This window comes from Tiliqua scincoides, chromosome 8 (genome assembly GCF_035046505.1).
Source record: "Tiliqua scincoides isolate rTilSci1 chromosome 8, rTilSci1.hap2, whole genome shotgun sequence".
Taxonomy (NCBI): Eukaryota; Metazoa; Chordata; class Lepidosauria; order Squamata; family Scincidae; genus Tiliqua; species Tiliqua scincoides.
Genome location: NC_089828.1, coordinates 43,454,483 through 43,459,489, shown reverse-complemented (window position 1 = coordinate 43,459,489; position 5,007 = coordinate 43,454,483).

The window sequence follows — 5,007 nt, the reverse complement described above, 5'->3', positions numbered from 1 at the left end:
CTTCCTCGCCGCTCATTGGCCGGGGGTGACGCCATGGCACCGCTCATTGGGCGGCCTCCTCCGGCCCCGCCTCTCATTTCAGGGGCTCGCGCTTCCTCGCGAGCGCTATCGCTTCCCCTCGCAAATTGGTGCATCCAATAAGGGCGTCCGCCGCCTTCGGAGGGGAGGTGTTCGTCGGGCAAAGACGCCCGATATGGGACAACAGCCACGGAAAGAAAGGTTCCGGGATCAGGTGGGCGAAGGAGGGTAAACAGGGAAGGTGTAAGTCGCAGGGAAGCTGGAGCAAGAAAAGGAAGGGACTCGGTCTTGTGGCCTTTGCATGACTCTGAAGCCCTGAACTGCTTAGAAACAATGTCTTCCTTTTCCACATGTGGATACACCCTTCCTCAAGAATCTCAGGGCTCTGTGCATAGTTCCTCCCCTCCTTCTGTCCTCACAACAACCCTGTGAGGTAGGCTCGCTGAGAAAGAGTGGTTTCGAACACTCACAGGTTGAACTTGGGTCATCAAGGGGTGTGCAGCCCCATCCACAGCAAGGGGGCTCCTTCATTCTCCTGCCCTGGAGAGCCTCACAGAGCAACCCTACGCACCCTTTCCTGAGAAGAAGCCCCCACTGAAGACAACAGACTTTCTTTTGAGTAGACAGGCACAGGATTGTGCTCTCAGTGTCTCCTTAAGTAACCTGGAGGGCTGTCACGTACAGCACAGGTTTGTTCTCTGCTGCCCCAGGGAGTAGGACTCTAGACCAGTGGTACAGGTACCACCAGTGGTACTTGAGGTGGTGTCTGGTGGTACTTGCAGGACCCCTGCCACCTGGCAGCAAGACCAGGAACAGGACGTAACAAACAGTGATGGGAGGACTCTAGACCAGTGTTTCTCAGCCAGTGGTACGGGTGACACCAGTGGTACTTGAGGTTGTGTCTGGTGGTACTCACAGGACCCCTAGACACCTGCCACCCAGTACCAAGACCAGGAACACTCCACAGGCAGAGCTCCAACGCATGCTTTTCTGTGGTCAAAAAAGCCCTCCTATACAACCTGAGCCTCTTACTGGTGTTTGTCACATTGCATCTGGCCTCCCAATCCAGAAGTAACTGGAGATGATGTCATCAGCAGTTACTTCCAGTGGTACTTTGAATAGGTGGATCATGTGAAGTGGTACAGCAGGGGACAAACATTGAGAAACACTGCTCTAGATCAAATGGATGTGGGCTGTAAGAAGGGAACCAATTTTTTTTTGACTATCAGGAAAAATTTCTTAAAGGTAAAAGCAGTTTGACAGTGAAGCTGATAACCACTGGAAGAGGTGGTCTGTAAGCAGAGGCTCTTTTTGAGGATGCTCTAGAGATTATTTTCCTGTTGGTAAAAGAGCACAGCTTCTAACAGCTGGAGAGAAGAAAGCTCCTCTTGTAATCAAAATGACTTACTATCACCAGGCTGCTTGCTACTAAGAAATAATAATATGATGATGACTGGTATTTAAGTACCACCTTTCTTGATCATTAAAATGGCTCCTTTGACTTTAATTCAAGGTGGTTCACATAGGCAGACTTTCCCTAAACACTTGAGGGTTTTTTTTTTTTTTTTTTTACAATAAACAAAGAAGTTCTATCTTCCAAGAACAAACTACATTTGAGGTGATCTTTTCACAGTCTGGTAACCATTCTGGCTGCATTGCTTCCCAGGCTGACAAACATCTACAGCCAACTTCTTGTCTCTCATCCAAGCAGTTCAGCTTGGCTTGTCAGCTTTCTCGAGGTCTCACCGCTCATGGAAGCTTCTGGTGATCTTGAACTGGTGACCTTCAGATGTTATCTTTGGGTTTAATGATGGCACTACCCTCTAGACCAGGGGTACCCAAACCCCGGCCCAGTGGCCACTTGCAGCCATTGGGGGCTCCCAATCTGGCCCATGGGGAGTCTCGTTTCCAATGAGCCTCTGACACTCTGGAGCCCATGCTGGCTCAACACAACTGCTCTTAGCATGAGGACAACTGTTCAATCTCTCACCTGAGCTGTGGGATAAGGGCTCCCTCCACTACTTGCTGTTTCACATCTGTGATGCAGCAGTGGCAGCGAAGGAAAAGCCAGCCTTGCTATGTGCAAGGCCTTTTATAGGCCTTGAGCTACTGCGAGACCTTCATTCATTCATATAAGTTCAATCTCGAATAAATTCATTTATGTAAATTTATTCAAATTTAATGTAAATTAATTCCTTCTTTCCCATGTGCCAGAGAGATGATGTGGCCCTCCTGCCAAAATGTTTGGACATCCCTGCTCTAGACCATCGGTTTTTTTGACAATTGACAAGGCACACCATGCTGCCAGTGGGGGACTCACATCCTCAACTGGCCCTCCTAATAAATAACCTTCTCCCAAATTCCTGTGGCACACTTGTGGACCACTGTGGCACACCAGTGTGGCATGGCACAGTGGTTGAAAATGGCTGCTCTAGAGCCTCAGTTATCAGCCTAGACCCTCTAGACCCTACCCTCAGTCATCAAATATTTCCACAGCATCTGGTTTAGGACCAGAGGTTCTAACAGCTTTGGACACAAACACAAACCTAGTTTGCTCATCACTCTTGGTCTGAGAATATTAACTGTTGAAAAGAACTCATCTCTCTAGTCTAGAAGTTCAGGTAAAGAAACACTGTCACTGAAGACTGACAGGTTGATAACTGTTGCCTCATGGAACAGTCCTGCCCACAGAATGCTGTGTCACTCCCTTCAGCTGTTGCCACTCTTATTTCTAACTGTGGGTTCTCCCTCACTGAAGGTCTTCAAGCAAAGGCTCAAACAAACACCTTGTAGGGATGCTCTAGAGAGGATTTTCCTGCTGTTAGCAAGGGACTGGACCAGATTGCCTTGAAGCACCCTCAAAACTCATGATTCCAGTCATTTGCAAGTCTACCTGTCTTTTTTGAATGCAGAAGTCAGGACTGAGTGGGGCACAGAAACCCAAATATCCCCAGCCCTGGAACCCACAGACACAGAGAAAACATGATCCAACTTTTGCAATCTTTAGGCCATTGAGGAATCCCCAGCAGGAGGTCTCCTATTTAAACAGAGATGTGTGTTTCACATGGGACACAGGCTGTCATTGCTGTTTCTAACTGGTGTCTATACAAGGCCCAAGAGCTTATGACTCTTTATGACAAAAAAAAAAGCACACAGGTTGTTGGAACATTTGGTTAGTTGCTGTTGGAAACAGGATGCCAACCCATGCTCTTATTAAATGATTAGACCAGTGTTGGGACCCACTTGATGGGTCACAACCCAATATCTGATGGATCCCACAGAACCTCCAATGAAGGGTGATGGGAAAATCAGATAATGCTGAGGCTAGTAAAAAATCAGATAGCTGCTAACTGCCCTGCCAAGAGCTGCACTCCTGCAGTTTGCAAGCTTTTAATAATATAGGGAGATACATGTTTGAGTCTTTTTTCTGGTGTGTTTTTTCCAAGTCTGTCAATAACAGGTACTGGGGATAGGTGAAGGCTGGGTAACATAACTAAGCCCCTCAAGCCACTAGGGCTGCCTCATTACGAGAAATGGATGGACTTTTGTTTGCAAATAAATAAAATATTACTTGTAAAAAACCAAATAAAATATTTCTTTCTAGATCACTTTTTTTTAAAAGTCTTGTAGATCAAGGTGAGTCCTGAAAGAGTGGCAATTTGAAAATGGGTCCCAGTGCTAAAATATTTAAGAACCACTGGATTAGACAAATAGATGGAGATCTATCAATCACCATCATCTGTGATGGGTATGTGGAACCTCCATGCACAAAGACAGTGTACCTCAGGCTACAAGTTTCAGGGAGGAATAAACAATGCCTGTTTTCATACCATGTATGGAGACTCTCTTTTGAGGCAACAGATTGGCCACTGCTGAAAACAAGCTGCTGGACTGGACAGTAGGGAACGTCTTTTGGTCTTCTAAAATATCATACAGTCATGAAGGATAAGTACCGGTATTTGCATGATAGCTAAATAAAACATCCACTTTCAGTCTATCTAAATATTACTGATGCTGGGAAGCAAGTTGAGGCTTTTGAATTTTGCAAGATTAGATGGAGCCCCAGTCTGATGCAGCAGGGCTTGTCTTAATTTCTTATTAAAGGAAATAAATTCATGGTAGACCAGGCTAACAGCACCCCCAAGCTATGAGAATAAGGAATGGCACCTCTATACGCAGAGACAATGTACCACTATACTAGTTGCTGGGGTCTGTTCACTTGTGGCATCTAGATAATCTCTAGAGAGCTGTGCCATTTATCTCAATGGGCACAGCTCAGGAAGCAAAAGACCAGCCCCCCCTCCCTTCCAAATCCCCATTCTGCAATCTTTTTACAAATTAAGCAATCCCATATAAATGAAATTTTTAATGATATCTCATGTAAATGAGATTGAGATTTTGAGACATACATGCAGGGGATGGATAGAATGAACAGAGGGATGTTCTTTTCCTTCTCACACAACACCAGAGCCAGGGGACATCCACTAAGGGAGATGTTGGGAAGAACAGAGAAAAGAAAGTATTTCTTTACCCAGTGTATAATTGGTCTGTGAACCTCCTTGCCATAGGATCTGGCAAGGATACCTTGAAGAGGGGATTGGACAGATTTGTAGAATAAAAGTCCATCACAGGTTACAAGCTGTGCTGGGTATACACAACCTCCTGGTTTTAGAAAATAGGCTATTTCAAAGGCCCAATGCAAGGAAGTGACAACAGGATGCAGGTCTCTTGTTGTCTTGTGTGCTCCCTGAGGCCTCTCAGGGGCTACTGTAAGATCCAGGAAGCTGGACTAGATGGGCTTTTGGCCTGATTCAGCAGGGCTGTTCTTAAGTGATACTTCTCTCCTGGTCACATTTGTGCCTCAGCTGGGACCCAATCCTACAGCTGCAGGTGATTCCAAAAATGATCTGGACAGCCCCAAGTAAGACTGCAGAAAGAGCTCCAGGGCCCAGCCTGCAGCTCATCAAGAGGGAGACATCAGAACAAGAA